At 41.0% G+C, this 18,547-nt stretch overlaps 1 long non-coding RNA gene across 12 annotated transcripts in view; it reads right to left on the bottom strand.

The window, feature by feature from the left end:
• The window catches only part of LOC309873391, a 107,058-nt gene that overhangs the window by 31,514 nt on the left and 56,997 nt on the right, over positions 1-18,547 (bottom strand). For all 12 annotated transcript variants that reach the window (XR_014316321.1, XR_014316322.1, XR_014316323.1 and 9 more), the window contains one exon: positions 7,415-7,471. This is a non-coding gene — a long non-coding RNA (uncharacterized lncRNA). The remainder of the gene's footprint in view (positions 1-7,414; positions 7,472-18,547) is intronic.

The following is an 18,547-nucleotide window of genomic DNA, read 5'->3' as shown; positions in this document are numbered from 1 at the left end:
AGCTATCTCTTCTTAGTCATTTATTTATTTACCTACTTATTCACTATATTTATAGCAGTTTGGTCTCATGAATATTCATGTTATTCTATGGGCAAAATCCAATGGTATCAGTATTGGTTTTGTTGCCCAAATTGTCCTAACTTGTCTATTAGGAATGTTCGTAAGTAGACTTTTGTTTTCTTTTGACATGCCCCCATCTTATTTAGAACACTACCCTCCTTTCTGGCTTCACAACGTTTTCCAGACTCATCTTATATTTTCCCAGCTCTGTCCCTGCCCCACTATCTCTCCAAGCAGCCTTGGTTCCTCTTATTGGGGAATGGTGTTTACAAACCAAGATCTGGGCATATTTGTGCTCATTGCGACTGGAGGCCATTGCTTCTAGGCCCTCTCAATAGACAGAGCTAGGAAGTATTCTAATTTTAAACCATGCATATATACCCATCATACCATCTACATCTCTGTATCTTCCTATGTGTACATATCTGTGTATGTGAGTATACATACTTATAAAATACATATATTCATGTATATATATATGTCTACATATATGTGTGTGTACATAATAATATGTATTTATATTGATAACTTGGATTCTAATCCACAGGGTTCATTTTAACCTTTCCCCTTTCTTTACTTGTAACTTCTTTCTCTAACACAGAGAAACTCAGCTGTGATTATCCACAGCCTATTCATTTATTAAATGTTCTAGTCAATGTTTAGTGAGATACAGATTTTTTTTTTAGATACAGATTTTTAAGTAGAAAACAGCATTTGAATGGTGTATTTTTGCCTTTAACCTGACAATACCTAGTCAAGATAACTGTTTTCCATAGTTACTTAAGTCAATTCTTTCCATCCCCTGTTTTTAGTGTAGTTATGGTATTCATCTGTCAGTGTTTGTCAATGTTAGAGTTCAAAAGTTCCCTCTACATCCCAGTTGGTTTTGCTTGTTTATTTTTAAGGCATATGAAAAGTTTATTGAAATATTACTATGTTTTAAGAAGAAGGGCTGTATGAAAATATAGATTCAGAGGTGTTACCAGCCTTTTAAAACTCAGTTATTGGTACAGTGTTAGCAATCCAATCACTATTTATTGAATAAAAGATCTTATTTACACGTAAATGCAAAATTGTGATAAGCTAAAAGTATAGTTATAGTATTTGAAGATAAATGATGGCATTGGAAAACACATGGCCGGGAAAGAAAAAAAATGGAAAAAAATTTAACAGAATCAAACAAAATCAGAGGAAAAAATTAGCCTCAGATTCTCACTTTGACTTTTTTGACTAAATTCTATACCTTTCCAATCAGTACTTATAAGGAGTTTCACAAACATTTGAGAAATATCAACTTTGTCAAAGATCTCTGAAAAACTGGGTTATGTCCATATCAGAGTTTAAGTTAGCTAGAAAACAGAGTTATCCATAATGTTATTCTCATATTTTTTTTTTAAAGATTTTTATTTATTTATTTGACAGAGAGAGATCACAAGCAGACAGAGAGGCAGGCAGAGAGAGAGAGGAAGGGAAGCAGGCTCCCCGCCAAGCAGAGAGCCCGACGTGGGACTCGATCCCAGGACCCTGAGATCATGACCTGAGCCGAAGGCAGCGGCTCAATCCACTGAGCCACCCAGGCGCCCCTATTCTCATATTTTTATGTGTTTTTTTAAATTTCTATAGAATCTGGGTGTCTTCTTTTTATTTCCTCTGTCACATAAGGAATTTAAAGAACTTTCAAGGGACGCCTGGGTGGCTCAGTTGGTTGGACAACTGCCCTCAGCTCAGGTCATGATCCCGGAGTCCTGGAATCGAGTCCCGCATCGGGCTCCCAGCTCCACGGAGAGTCTGTTTCTCTCTCTGACCTTCTCCTCGCTCATGTTCTCTCTCACTGTCTCTCTCTCAAATAAATAAATAAAATCTTTAAAAAAAAATAAAGAACTTTCAAACAAAAAACACCATTATTTCATATTATAAATCCACATGTTTCCTCTGAGTAAACACCATTATAGGCTACAACTAATTTAAATTTCCCAATAATTTAAATTTCCTTGTTCAAAATGGGGGTGGGGTTGGAGGACTAGGGGAAGGTTTCACTTCCTTCTGTTATTAGTTGTGCCATACCTTCCATTGTCATTTTTTTTTTTTCCGGGTCATGTTAGAAATAAAACAGTAAACACAAATTTCTTCATAAAGTCTGTGAACATATTTTCTTTTTCAAAGTGGGGAGATGAGTGACAAGATACATCAAGAGGATAACGACCTAGACCATAGAAAATGTTTTCTGAGCAGAGTCTGAGGAAGATTCCTGTCAGCTGGATTTCTCCTGCACGTTGGGTTCAGCCTGGCTGTTAAGTGTCAAGTCAAGCGGCCTTGAGGTTGCAGATATTCCCACACATACTTTTTTGCTCACAAACTAGAATGTCCACCAGAACAACACTTTTCCCTGAGTTCCTCACTGACACGTCTCCTTGGCCCTCATCCTCCTTTTTCCTGCCAAACTGTGCTTTCAGGAAAGACTCTGCATCGGGTTACTCCAACTTCCATGAATTAAAGCCCAGAAGACAGGGAAAATGAGAAGGAAACCAGCATCTGGGGCCATATTCCAGGCACTGTGCGAGGGGATCTCCATATATTCCTTTTTCAAAAATGTTTTAAGCCTTATGTCTAAAATGAAAAATGGTGGGGATTTGATCACAATGTTCAAAAGATTTTAGTGAGAAAGTTTAAAAAAAATTATTCTAACAGATAGAGTCAGCTGTGAAAGGTGGCGCTACCCTCCTCACCCCACCTTTAACTTTTGCTCCTCTCTTCCTCCTGCTCTGGCTAATCTGGCTCCTCACATACTAGATTCTGCAGTAGTAGCTGAAGGTTAAGTTGTTTTTACTGACAATCAGAGCAGATTCTGTTCTCTGACTGAGCTCATTTTACAAATATTTATGGAGCTCCTGCTTCATAAGTCTCACTTCCTCTACAGAACGATTGGAAGAGGATGTAGAGGATATAAAGCATCACCCCTATCTTCAAGAAGCTCACAGTCCTCGGATAAACAACACACATGGAGTGTAATTAGAGAATATGTGTGTGTCTAGGAGGGGCGTCTCTATGCTTCCTAATCTCTGTCAGGCTCCAGGAGCCTCACGAATCCCGAGTGGAGTGTTCCGATATCCCTGTAACCTGCTGTAAACACAGCCACTTTCTCTGGCTCTCAAACAATAATAAACACGGTGCGCGAGCGATAAATAACTCTATGGGGGCTGTTCTGTTTCTAGCTGGAAGGAGCCTCCTTATCCTTGTTCGTGCTAGGCCGGATTTAGGGGTTTAGGCTTGTTGTCACAGTGCTTTTCTCCCTCAGGATGCATGCGTTTTCCCTAGCTCTTACCTTGATTCATGCAGCAGGGTCTCTGCGCTCTCACCAGAACGTGACTGAGTGGGAAGGAGTGCTGGTGTCTTGTCTTCCCAGCAGAGTTGAGAGAGATACCTGAGTACCTCATACCAAGAACATCCCCATCTCTCTGGGTGTGTTTTCCCTGCTGGTGATCAGTACCGAACAGGAGAAGGAGGCAATCAGGCTGATCACGTCCACTGTGCACTTCCGCTCTCCTTCCCTCTCCGTGGAGTCCTGAGTGTGGAATGGAATTTGGTTCCATGTGCATTTTCTCAGGAATCACCCAGGACTTGATGGGAAAAGTGACTACTAACTCTACTCTTAGACCCACCCTGGCCAGTGTCATTGAGATAGCAGCTGTTCCAGCAGTTAAGAGGCTGAGGCGTACCGTGTTTTCTGACAGGCTCTTCGCTCCTGGCTGGTGTGGTGGTGGGCCTGGTCACCCTGGTCAATCCAAATTCTGTGGCCAGCCCACAGAATTTGTCTGTTCAAGCACACACACCATCTCCTCACCCTGAGAAGGTAGTTGCCGAGAGACCTCTGGTGAGGAAGACAGTGTCTCTTGCTGCCAGCTTTCCTTTGCCTGTGTCTCAAAATCTAGAAAAAGCTGAAGACAAAGAGAACGTCCCAGGAAAGGAAACCAGATCGTAAATAGCTAAACTACTCTGGTTTTACAGAGAAATAAAACAGTTATGAGTTCTCTGACAAACCTAACGCTTGGAACCCTTTGGATGAAATCTAAAAGATAACAACCAGGAAGACAAAGCCAGTATTTCTATTTACTTTGTTGATTGTCCTGCTGAACTTGGGTAAAGATCCCACCGTTTGGTCTAGAGTTTCTAAATAGTAGCTGGGAGAAGCTTCCGTAATCCTTTGGACTCTGTGGAGGTAGGGGTGGGGGAGAAAACAAGTGGCACGCCCTCTTTATCATTGTCTATAGGATTGCATGTGTACTTTTAAAGTATGGACATTGTATTTTTTGGGTATTTACAAGTCATGGGAAGATATTTACAAGTCATGTTGGCTACCTCAGGATAGGGGGATTGGAGACAGCAAGACTATTAATTTTGTTCCTTTATACGTCTGTTCCAACTGTTACAATAAGCATTTCCTTGTATGTTTATACTCAGGAAATAAAGCATTTTGTTTTTAAAAGTAGCTAGAGAGTTTGCTTCTGAGCCAGAGGCTGGGAGGAGAATGAAGTCAGATTCTTGCTAATTAGGCAGGATCATGTTGGGGCACAGGGAGCCCCTCCAGCTGAGCAGAGACTGCCCCCGTGGGCTGTTCTGCCCCCAGCAGGAAGCTGAGGCTGGTTGTTGGCAGCTCCTCAGTCCCAACCTCTAGGACGCATCAGTGCAGTGATCCTTCAGGAATCGGGCTAGACTTGCGGCTGGAGGGAGGAGTTTGAAACCCAGGGAGCTGAGGAGCAGGGAGCACTACCGTGGGGCCCAGAGTCCCATAGTGTGTTTCCTTACAGCCAGAACTGAGCGGCCACCCTGGGGGCCAGAGAGCACGCCAAAGCTTTGCCAACATCTTGTTTCATCTCCCTCATGCCTACGCTGTTGGGATGTTATCCCCTATCTCCCGGACACAGAACAGAAGTTCAGAAAGCTGAGTGATTCCTCCGAATTCGCTCAGCTTTCAATACAGGGCGACAGGGAAACTATCATTACGGTGGTAGAGTTGTACTATATGAAAACGCACATGTACAGCCACACATATTTACACACTTAGAGTATATGCTCTACAACCTCCTAATTGTTCCAGCAATTTCTCAGCTCTGGGTAACCTGTAATCTACAGTCCTCTAAAAACCAACAAGCATACCGGATTTATTTCAAGCTTCCATAGGGCCTGGCCTGTCAGAGACACTCGCTGAATCGTAGTTGAACTGTATTTACTTGTTGGACACAATACGGACAGGACTCAGACGCCAAAGAGGTTGGAATCGAAGCACGCCAGAATGAGGCAGTTAGGTGCAGGTCTGGCCTTGGGAGAGCCTCTGTAACACTGTTTCAGGCGCAGAAAAGTGTTCTGATTTCTCAGCCCACTCTTTCCTCATATCTCTCTCCTCTTCCTCTTCCTTTCCCTATAAAAACATCTGAGTTTGTGTTCTGGGATAAGAGAAAAATGCAGGTTCTACCCAATTTAGTTTTTCCTCTTCTGATCTGATTAGAATAAACAAGAGCCTCCTAGGACTTGTTAAAAAAAAAATCCTTACTCAGATCTTAGATGAATTATTGCTGAGAGGTTTTAATTGGCTGTGGTTGGCTTCTGACCTCTTGTACAGATTGATTTATGAGGTGAATTTGCAATCCACTGTTGGAAAAATTGATAGCATGGTAGCAGATACAAGTTACTGTTTGAATAAGGCTTGGAAAATATTCATGCCATCCCAACCCCCACCGCAAACACCCAAATTCATGTCCACAGGCAACATTTCCTCGGAGCACCGATGGGCCCTAAATTCACCCTATGTGTTTGTTTTTAGAGTCAGATAAAGGTTGCCATTTTGTAGTCTGTTACGGGAAAAATAATAAAGTGAATAGAATAATCTGCTTTCTTTTTGCCTACAATTGTTCTTAAGCCTTCTGCCAGGTTTTATCTATGAAGATTTCTCTTTTAACAGAGAAGTGATTTGTTTTGTTTTGCGTTTTTTTCTTTTCCCACCCTTTTAGTATTTTGTGTGGTTCTTCAGAACACTCAATGACTTCTACTTGTGAACCACAGCCCTAGGGATTTTGGACAAGCTCTATTTTTTTTTTAAGATTTTATTTATTTATTTGTCAGAGAGAGCGAGCAAGCGCACAAGCAGGCAGAGTGGCAGGGAGAGGCAGAGAGAGAAGCAGGTTCCCCGCTGAGCAAGGAGCCCGATGTGGGACTGGACCCCAGGACCCTGAGATCATGACCTGAGCCGAAGGCAGCCAGTTAACCCACTGAGCCACCCAGGCATCCTGGACAAGCTCTTTTTGGACAAGTACAGCAGGTTCTCTCCCCTTGCTTCGGGAAGGAAGTCAGATTTGGAGGGACTGTGTAGCGCAAAAGTGAGCACACGCCAAGTGGTAGAGGTTGGCTCCACTTTAACTGATGTATCTGGAACTGGATACCCTTAGAAAAATGGGAGACCTGAGGGTGGAGGAATGGGGAAACTGGGTGAAGGACATTAAGGAGGGCCTGTGATGTAATGCACGCTGGGTGTTGTATAAGACTGATGAATCCCAGACCTGTACCTCTGAAACAATAATATATTATACGTTAATTAATTGAATTAAAATAAAAAGAAAAAAAGAAAGAAAAATGGGAGACCTGTGCTCAGTGATCTCTCTACTTCATATTACTTCTAGGATTCAGGACATAGTTCACATCCAATGAGCCATTCTTAGAAAACGGTTTAGAGATAAGCAAAGCATTTCCTTGTATGAATTCTTACAGCCTGTGTGTTACACTGATTTACATTGATAATCAGCCACTGATTATCTAGTTCCTGTCTCTTTTCTCTAAAGACCTTTTATTTATTTTTTATTTATTTTTTTTAAGATTTTATTTATTTATTTGACAGAGAGAAATCACAAGTAGTCAGAGAGGCAGGCAGAGAGAGAGAGAGAGGGAAGCAGGCTTCCTGCTGAGCAGAGAGCCCGATACGGGACTCGATCCCAGGACCCTGAGATCATGACCTGAGCCGAAGGCAGCGGCTTAACCCACTGAGCCACCCAGGCGCCCCTCTAAAGACCTTTTAAACCTTCCACAGCACTTTGCTAGGTGTAGAGTCAGTGCCTAATAATTTTGTGTTATCTTTGTTCATTTATTCATTCATTCAGCAAGTCTTTCTTGAGTGCCTGCCATGAGTAGATACTTAGTACAGTGGGGAGCAAACCAGATGTGGGCCTTAGCCTCACAGGTCTTACCTTCCGTAAGAAGGCAGACACTGAACAAGTAAAATACATAAATATGTCATGACAAATTATCACATATGTGCAAAAAGAAAAAGAACAGGATGCTGTGGGGGAGAATAGAGGGGAATACTTACATTACGTGAGGCAGTCAAGGAAGAACTCCATTGAAGAGGCGACATTTAAGCTGGGACCTGAAGAAAGAAATCAGCTATTAGAATGGGGGAAACATTCCTGGCAGAAGGGACAGCATGTGCCAAGTCCCTGCACAGCACTAGGATTGAGCACATGTAGTCTAGGAGCTAAAAAAAGGGCCTGTGTTGGGGAAGCATAGTGAGCAACACAAAAGGAGGATGGATAGATGTCCAGAAGACCAGAATTGTTTAGGGTTTTCCAGCCTAAGTTAAGAAATCTGGATTTTTGTTCCATGAGGGGGGAAGACATGCTGAAGACAGAACCTCACATGGACACTGCACTGAACCTCTGATTAAGGAAGACTTCTTATCAGCTTTGAGTCAAATTAAGTGAGGTCATGTCTTTTCAGAAAATTCAGTGTATCTCTTTTGGTATTTTTTTCAATGCATACTATATATCCTGTAGGTATACTACACTGGGTTAACACCTGCTTGTGTTCACTGAATATATGATAGCAGTATCCTCCTGTTATCAAATATTCTTCTACACCATAATTTTTTAAAAAGATTTTATTTATTTATTTGACAGACAGATCACAAGTAGGCAGAGAGTCAGGCAGAGAGAGAGAGGAAGGGAAGCAGGTTCCCTGCCGAGTGGAGAGCCCGATGCAGGGCTTGATCCCAGGACCCTGGGATCACGACCCTAGCCGAAGGCAGAGGCTTTAACCCACTGAGCCACCCAGGTGCCCCTACACCATAATTTTTAATGACTTCCTAACATTTTCCTCATGGATGTACCATAATGGCTCCTAGTAGACATTTGAATCTCATAACATAGCAACAATATTAATAACTTAAGAATAAACAACTCAAATAACAATGTACAGAACTTCCCTGCACATTAATTTTTGCACACATATGCCTGATTATTTCCTTAGGCAAAATTCCCAGATAAGAAATTAGTGGGCTGAAGGAATATGTTTACTTTTATAATTGGATCAAAAGTGCCACAGTCTCAGTCTGAAAGCTAACAGTTTACCTGTCCATGGGTGAAGTGTAAGAGTAGCCATCTCAATTAAAGTACTATTTTCAAATGGTGTGTTTTGGGCTACAGGGAAAATGGGAGTTACTTGTATCCACTTGGTGAGAATCTTGCCTCTCATAAGCTTTGAATACTATAAGTAATTACACAAACCTTAACCTGAAAGACTCTTGGTTTGTTTTTCTGGAACATAAAGGGGAGAATGCCTCAAAGAACATATGCAAAGATTAAGAACAATCATGTATGGAAAGGACTTAAGAGAATATAGATCTTCCTTGACTTATGATGGCATTATGCCCCAATAAGCCCACCCTAAGTCAAAAATACAGTAAGTTGAAAATGCATGTAATACACCTAACTGATGGAACATAGCTTAGCCTAGTCCATCTTAAATGTGCTCAGAAAACTTACCTTAGCCTACAGCTGGGCAAAATCATCTAGCACAAAGCCTATTCTATAATGAAGGGAATATCACATAATTTATTAAATACCATACTAAGAGTGCAAAAGAGAATGGCTGTGTGGGTACAGAATGGTTGTAAATATAATTGTCACTGGGGCACCTGGGTGGCTCAGTGAGTTAAAGCCTCTGCCTTCAGCTCAGGTCATGATCCCAAGGGTCCTGGGATCGAGCCCCGCATCGGGCTCTCTGCTCAGTGGGGAGCCTGCTTCCTCCTCTCTCTCTCTCTGCCTGCCTCTCTGCCTACTTGTAATCTGTCTGTCAAATAAATAAACAAAAATCTTTTTTAAAAAAAGGCAATTAAAAAATATATATATGATCGTCATTGATCTTTGTGATTGCATGGCTGACTGGGAGCTGTGGCTCACTGACTTACTCAGCATCACAGGACAGAAGCACATTGCTGGCCCTGGAAAAGATCCAAATTCAGAATTCAAAGTATAGTTTCTTCCTTTTTTTAATTTTTAGTAGGCTCCATGCCCAATGTGGGACTCAAACTCATGACTCTGCGATCCCTGAGGTCAAGAGTCGCACGTTCTGCAAACTGAAACAGCCAGGCACCCCTTGAAGTACAGTTTTTACTGAATGCATGTGGCTTTCCCACCATTGTAAAGTTGAGAAATCATAAATCCAACGATCACAGTCAGGCCCGTCTGGACCTACCCCGAATAAGTACTGACTGGTGTTCTCTGCTCCTCCACCCATACACACACAGACATACACACACATTTGGGGTGTGTGTCTTATGGTTGTGAATTTTGACACTCTCCGGGGCAAATGAAAAAAGGAAAGTTTTTGTCTCTATTATCACATCTTTAAGGCATTGGATAAAGTGTTTACCCACCTTCTCCTGGCAACCAAGAGTATAATCTCGACATTCTGAGGTGAAACCTCTCCCACATGGATATTTCCTTTCTAAAGAGAAGACAAGGCATCTTCGGCTAACACTGGGCTTAGAGACTCTTTGTTTTGCCTTAAACCTTTCATTATTTGTTCACATTATGAGGCAAAAACATGGCATGGGAGTAAAAGTCCCTTAATACCTGGGTCGGGGGGCTAAGTCTTGCCATTCACAGCTAGCTTGGCCTTGGGCAGTTTGTTTGTGCTCTCTGAACCTCATTTGCCCCCACTGCAAAATAATACTGTACCATTTCTCAGTGCTAATGTGAGGATTACATGACAGTAACATAAGCAAGACACTTAGACACTGCTGTGTCAATAAGTCAATACATGTTTGTGAATCCAAATCGCATATCCCCCTCCTAAGCAATGGATAGAAATGATATAAGATCCCATACTTCTTACATCTGTGAAAAAAGACATCTGTTCTTAGGTCTAACTCAGCCTTTTATTCCTGCAATGATCAACTGCCTCTCCTCTTCTATATGTGGTCTTAGAAAATCACAGTGCCAGGGGAGCAAGATGGTGGAGGAGTAGGAGACCTAAATACCATCAGGTCCCAGGAGTTCAGCTGGATAGTTATCAAACCATTCTGAACATCTACAAACTCAAAGGAGATAGAAGAAGAGCAGCAATTCCAGGAACAGAAAAGCGACCACTTCTGGAAGGTAGGACATGTGGAGAAGTGAATCCAAGGCAGCAAATGGGAAGACAGACTGGGGGGGGGGGCGGAAGGGCTGCTCCCAGAAAGCATAGAGCAGCAGAGCATAAAATCAGGACTTTTAGAAGTCTGTTCCACTGAAGGACATCGCTCCAGAGGCTAAGCGGGGAGTGGAGCCCTTTCAGGGACAGTGTGGTCTCAGGACCCATGGGGACATAAAAAGACCAGGGGTGTCATAGTGTGACAGAGCTCCTGGGTATCAGAGTGGGGAAGCCGGCTGCAACGACCGAGCCAAAGAGTTACATTAAACCATGATCCAAAGCAGAGTCAGGATACTGCTCTTCGAGCACCTGCCCCACAGGTGGCAGATCTGGAGAGAACCCCTCTTTCCTCCGCTGGGAGGAGTAGCACGGGAGCACGCTGCAGGAATCTGCTGGGTTTGGAGACTCCAAATGGGGCCGTGCACCAGTGATAGAAATGCTTGGTCACAGGCTGGGTGAGCTTGGAGTGTGGAGACCAGGGAGACAGGAGGAATTGACTGCTTTTCTCCGAGGGTGCATGGAGGAGTAGGGCCCTGAGCTCTCAGCTCCTCTGAGGCCAGAGATTGGGAGGCTGCCATTTTCATTACTGTCCTCCAAACCTCTACAGAAAGCGTTCAGGGAGCAAAAGCTCACGAAAGCGAGCCCGAGACAGATAATTTAGCCATGCCCCTGGCAAGGGCGGTGCAATTCTGCCTCAGGCAAAGACATTTGAGAATCACTGCAATAGGTCCCTATCCCAGAAGATAAGTAAGAACATCCAGCCAAGACCACGCTCACTGAATGAGAACTGCAAAACTTCAGAGTGATGGGAATATAGCACATAGAATTCATGGCTTTTTCCCCATGATTCTGTAGCCTTTCAAGGTTACATTTTTTAATTTTATTTTTCTTGTTCTATTTTTAAAAAAATTTTCCTCTTTCCTCTTTTAATGTTTTTTAAACTATTTTATCTTATCAATACCTTTAAAAAATCTTATAAAATTTTCATTGTTAAAAAAATTTCATTGTTATACCCATATTCTATCCCTTCATTGTATTGAACCTTATTTTCCATATAGGTTTATATAGGTTTTTCTTTCTTTAAAATTTTGGAAAAAAAAATTTTAGGATACAGTTTCTTCTAACAGATCAAAATATACCCTAAATCTAGCGCATAGCTTTGTTCTATTCTCCAGACTAACCACATTTTTTCCTCTTTTTTTTTTTCCAACGAACTTCGTGTCTTATCAATTCCTTTTTAAATTTTCATCTTTATGGTCATATTCCATCCCTCATTTTAACCTGTGTGTGTGTGTGTGTGTGTGTGTGTATTATCTTTCTTTAAAATTTTGGGGAACAATTTCCTTTAATAGACCAATATATACCCAAAATCAAGTGTGTGGCCCTGTTCCATTCACCAGTCTAACACACACACACACACACACACACACACACACACACACACACATATTCCCCCGACCTCCTTTCTTCTCCCCCTGGTTTGGAGTCTCTTCTGATTTGGTTAGTGTATATTTTTCTGGGGTTGTTGCTACCCTTTTAGTATTGTGTTCTCTCATTCATCTATTCTTATCTGGATAAATGACAAAGTGGAGAAGCTCACCTCAAAAATAAATAAATAAATAAACAAATAAATAAATAAATAAGAGGCAGTACTGATGCCTTGGTACATTATAGACATTAGTAAGATGTCAGAACTACAAGGTACCTGGGTGGCTCAGTTGGTTAAGTGGCTGCCTTCGGCTCGGGTCATGATCCCAAGGTCTTGAGATCCAGCTCTGCATCGGGCTCTCTGCTCAGCAGGGAGCCTGCTTCCTCCTCCTCTCTCTGCCTTCCTCTCTGCCTACTTGTGATCTCTCTCTGGCAAATAAATAAATAAAATCTTTTAAAAAAGTATGTCAGAACTAGAGTTCAGAATGATGACTATCAAGGTACTAGCTGGCTTAAAAAGGGCATGGAAGATACTAGAGAATCCCTTTATGGATAAATAAAATCCCTTTCTGGATAAGTAAAAGAACTAAAATCTAATCAAGTTGAAATTTAAAAAGCTATTAATGTAGTGCAATAAAAAATGGGAGCTCTTACTGCTAGGATAAATGAGACAGAAGAAAGAATTAGTGATATAGAAGACCAAATGTCAGAGAATAAAGAAGCTGAGAAAGAGAGAGACAAATAACTACTGGACCATAAGGGGAGAATTCAAGAGATAAGTGATATCATAAGATGAAACAATATTAGAATAATTGGGAACCCAGAAGAAGAAAGAGAGAGGGTGGCAGAAGGTATATTGGAGCAAATTATAGCAGAGAATTTCCCTAATTTGGCTAAGGGAACAAGCATCGAAATCCCAAAGGCACAGAGAATCCCCCTCAAAAATCAATAAAAATAGGTCTACACCCTGTCATGTAGTAGTAACACTTACAAGTCTCAGTGACAAAGAGAACATCCCCAAACAGTTTGGGACAAGAGGTCTGTAACAAACAATGGTAGAAATATTAGATTGGTAGCACACCTATCCACAGAGACCTGGCAGGCCACAAAGGACTGGCATGATACATTCAGATCACTAAATGAGAAAAAATAGGCAGCGGAGAGTACTATAATCCAGCTAGGCTGTCATTGAAAATAGAAAGAGAGATAAAAAGCTTCCAGGACAAACAAAAACTAAAAGGATTTGCAAATACCAAAGCAGCCCTACAGGAAATGTTGAGAGGGGTCCTCTAAGCAAAGAGAGATCCTAAAAGTAACAGAACAGAAAGGAACAGAAGCAATATGCAGTAACAGTCACCTTACAGTGCAATACAGTGACACTAATTCATATCTTTCAATAGTTACCTTGAATGTAAATGAGTTAAATGCCCCATCAAAAGACACATAGTACCAGAATAGATTAAAAAAAAACCTGTCTGCAGGAAACTCATTTTAGACCCAAAGACACCTCCAGATTTAAAGTGAGGGGGTAGAAAATAATTTACCATGCTAATGAACATCAAAAGAAAGCTGGGTTGGCAATCCTTATATCATATAAATTAAATTTTAAGCCAAAGAGATGAGGAAGAACACTGTATCATACTTAAAGGGTTTGTCCAACAAGAAGATCTAACAATTTTAAGTATCTATGTCCCTAACATGGGAGCAGCCAATTATATAAACCATTTAAGAACAAAATCAAAGAAACACATCAATAATAATACAATAATAGTAGGGGACTTTAACACCCCCCCCTCACCGAAATGGGCAGATTATCTAAGCAAACAATCAATAAGGTAATTAAGCCCTTAAATGGCACACTGAACGAGATGGGCATCACAGATATATTCAGAACATTCCATCCCAAAGCAACAGAATACATATTCTTCTTTAGTGCACATGGAACATTCTCCAGAGTAGATCACATCCTGGGTCACAAATCAGGTATTAACTGGTACCAAAAGACTGGATCATTCCCTGCATATTTTCAGACCACAAAGCTTTGAAACTAGAACTCAACCACAAGAGGAAAGTTGGAAAGAACTCAAATACATGGAGACTAAAGAGCATCCTACTAAGGAATGAGTGGGTCAACGAGGAAATTAAAGAATTTTTTAAAATTTATGGAAACAAATGAAAATGAAAACACAACTGTTCAAAATCTTTGGGACACAGCAAAGGTGGTCCAGAGAGGAAAGTATATGGCAATTACAAGCCTTTCTCAAGAAACAAGAAAGGTCTCAAGTACACAACCTAACACTACACCTAAAGGAGCTGGAGAAAGAACAACAAAGAAAGCCCAAACCCAGCAGAAGAAGAGAAACAATAAAGATCAGAGCAGAAATCAATGAAAATAGAAACCAAAAGAACAGTAGAACAAATCAACGAAATAGGAGCTGGTTCTTTGAAAGAATTAATAAGATTGATAAACCCCTGGCCAGACTTATCAAAAAGAAAAGAGAAAGGACCCAAATAAATAAAATCATGAATGAAAGAGAAGAGATCACAACTAACACCAAAGAAATACAAACAATTATAAGAACATATTTTGAGCAACCATACGCCAGCAAATTTGACAAACTGGAAGAAATGGATGCATTCCGAGAGATGTATAAATTACCCAAACTGAGCCAGGAAGAAAAAGAGAACCTCAACAGACCCATAACCAGTAAGGAGATTGAGGCATTTATCAAAAATCTCCCAACAAACAAAAGCCCAGGGCCAGACAGCTTCCTGGGGTAATTCTACCAAACATTTAAAGAAGAATTAATACCTATTCTCCTGAAATGTTCCAAAAAATAGAAATGGAAGGAAAACTTCCAAACTCACATTATAAGACCAGCATTACCCTGATCCCCAAACCAGACAAAGACCCCATCAAAAAGGAGAACTACAGACCAATATCCTTGGTGAACATGGATGCAAAACTTCTCACCAAAATACTAGCCAATAGGATCCAACAGTACATTAAAATGATTATTCACCACGACCAAGTGGAATTTATTCCTGGGCTGTAAGTTTGGTTCAACATCAGCAAATCAATCAATGTGTACAATATATTAATAAAAGAAAGAACGAGAACCATATGAAACTCTCAATAGATGCTGGGTAAGCATTTGACAACGTACAGCATCCTTTCTTGATCAAAACTCTTCACAGTGTAGGGATAGAGGGCACATACCTCAATGTCATCAAAGTCATCTATGAAAAACCCACTGAAAATATCATTCTCAATGGGATACTGAGAGTGTTTCCCCCAAGGTCAGGAACATGGCAGGGCTGTCCATTATCTCCACTGCTGTTCAACATAGTACTAGAAGTCCTAGCCTCAGCAATCAGACAACAAAAAGAAGTCTGGTATCTAAATCAGCAAAGAAGTCAAACTCTCACTCTTTGCAGATGATATGATACTTTATGTGGAAAACCCAAAAGACTCCACTCCAAAACTGCTAGAACTCATGCAGGGATTCAGTAAAGTGTCAGGATATAAAACCAATGCACAGAAGTCAGTTGCATTTCTTACACCAACAACAAGACAGAAGAAAGAGAAATTAAGGAGTCAATCCCATTTATAATTGCACCCCAAACCATAAGATACCTAGGAATAAACCTAACCAAAGAGGCAAAGAATCTATACTCAGAAAACTATAAAACTCATGAAAGAAATTGAGGAAGACACAAAGAAATGGAAAAATGTTCCATGCTCATGGATTAGAAGAACAAATATTGTGAAAATGTCTATGCTACCTAAAGCAATCTACACATTTAAAGCAATCCTTAACAAAATACCATCAACTTTTCTCAAAGAAATGGAACAAATAATCCCAAAGTTTATACGGAACCAGAAAAGACCCTGAATAGCCGGAGAAATATTGAAAAAGAAAAACAAAGTTGGCAGCATCACAATGCCAGACTTCAAGCTCTATTACAAAGCTGTCATCTTCAAGATGGTACTGGCACAAAAACAAACACATAGATCAATTGAACAGAATAGAGAGTCCAGAAATGGACCCTCAACTCTATGGTCAACTAATCTTTGACAAAGCAGGAAGGAATGTCCAATGGAAAAAAGACAGTCTCTTCAACAAATGGTGTTGGGAAAATTGGACAGCCACATGCACAAGAATGAAACTGGGCCATTTCCTTACACCACACACAGAAATAGACTCCAAATGGATGAAAGACCTCAATGTGAGATGGAATCCATCAAAATCCTTGAGAACACAGGCAGCATCCTCTTCAACCTCAGCCACAGCAACTTCTTCCTAGAAACAACACCAAAGGCAATGGAAGCAAGGGCAAAAATGAACTATGGTAGCTTCATCAAGATCAAAAGCTTTTGCACAGCAAATAGTCAACAAAACCAAAAGACAACTGACAGAATGGGAGAAGATATTTGCAAATGGCATATCAGATAAAGGGCTAGTATCCAAAATCTATAAAGAACCTATCAAACTCAACATCCAAAGAACAAAAAATCCAATCAAGAAATGGGCAGAGGATGTAAACAGACATTTTTGCAAAAAAAACATCCAAATGGCTAACAGACACATAAAAAAAATGCTCAACATCACTCAGCATCAGGGAAATACAAATCAAAAGCACAGTGAGATTTCAACTCACAGCAGTTAGAATGGCTAAAATTAACCAGTCAGGAAATGACAGATGTTGGCAAGGATGTGGAGGAAGGGGAACCCTCCTACACTGTTGGTGGGAATGCAAGCTGGTGCAGCTACTCTGGAAAACAGTATAGATGTTCTTCAAAATGTAGAAAATAGAGCTACCCTATGACACAGCAATCGCATTCCTGTGTATTTATCCTAAAGATACAAATGTAGTGATCCAAAGGGGCACATGCACCGGAATGTTTATAGCAGCAATGTCCACAATAGCCGAATTATGGAAAGAACCTAGATGTCCATCAACAGATGAATGGATAAAGAAGATGTGGTATATATACATACATATGTATATATACATACATGTATATATATACACACACACAATGGAATACTATGCAGCCATCAAAAGAAATGAAATCTTGCCATTTATAACAATGTGGATGGAGCTAGGTTATGGTCTTTGGGGAGGGTATGTGCTATGGTGAATGTTGTGAATTGTGTAAGCCTGATGATTCACAGACCTGTACCCCTGAAGCAAATAATACATTATATCTTAATAAAAAATTCACAGTTCCTCTAATCTATAGCCTAGATAAGAAAACTCAAGTGAGATGGACACTGATGAATTTCCTGATGCATTGCATGGTTGTTTGAATGATTAGGTTGACCTGCAATCTTCCTCCCTTGTCAAAATAGAAAAATTCTGAAATGGCCAAGAGGTCTAGACAGACAGTAGCCTAAGGAACGGAAGAGTGGAAGGGGTGCCTGAATTCATGGTAGTCCTCCAGGAGTGTTAACAAGCAGAGAACCACTGTTTATGTAAAGTTTGTTGTGAAAAGGTATATTCATTCCCATTGTGAATGGGAATGATAGCCCAACTATTATCATGCCAGAACCAACTTGGGCATAGATAAGTTTTGTTTTAGGTGACAGTAGGGTGGGAGAAGGGCCTCGATAATCAGAGAAAGCGTGGGAAGATCAAGTGTTTGAAAGTCATAACTTAAACTAAGTTTTGAGATTGTCTAATTAGTTTTTTCATTCTTGTTACTTCTGGAAAGCTGTTATTCCCATTCCCATACAAAATAGGTACAAATCCCCAAATTCCAAGTTTGTAAGATATTAGTTAGAGTATGGGCTTTGAGACCTATTTTTGAGATTGATTTTTACCTGCAGCCCAGATTGCTTCACTCCTGGATGTTGAACCAGACATCTCGAACATCCGCATCTCAGAGGCAAATCCATTCTCACTTACTGGAGACAAAGTCACTGATGTCCCTCTTGTCTCCTGTTTTTTTGTTTGTTTGTTTGTTTGTTTGTTTTGCTTTGCTTTGCTTTTCTCTCACCCCTGTCCAGTCTACCAGGAAATCCTATTGGGTATACCTTCTAAATATATTCACGCCAATCTGACACTTTTTAGCTACTCTCATTGCCACCCCTTTCCTTCTCCTGTTGCCAGCCTTCGCCTCTTATCGGATTATTACAACATCCTCTTCCCTGTTCTCCCTTGTTTTATCCTCATCCCTTCAGTGTATTTCAAACCCAGCAGGAAGACAGAGTTGGTCAGATGTAAAAGTCAAACCACGTCCACAGCCTCCAGCAGCACCCCACCCCCCTAGAAAGAATCCTTACTGGGGGTTCTGAGGCCAAGTGCTCCTGTCCCATGACCTTCCTGCTCCTCCTCTGGCTCTCCCTACTCATCCCACTTCTGCCACACTGGGCTCCTGGCTGTTACTCCAACACCATGGCAGGCACACACCTGCCTCAAAGCCTCTCCTCTTGTCCTTCCCTCTACCAGGAAGATCCTCTGCTCACATACACACCTATGTGACACACCTGTCTTTGCTCAGTGGTCACCTTCTCAGTGATACCTTCCCTGACCACCATTTCGAAAATTGCACTCTGCCTGTTTTATTTTTTTCTCCTTAATGCTTCTTGCTGTCTAA

This window comes from Mustela nivalis (genome assembly GCF_964662115.1).
Source record: "Mustela nivalis genome assembly, chromosome: 9".
In the NCBI taxonomy this organism is placed as follows: Eukaryota; Metazoa; Chordata; class Mammalia; order Carnivora; family Mustelidae; genus Mustela; species Mustela nivalis.
This window is presented reverse-complemented; position numbering and strand designations above follow the sequence as displayed.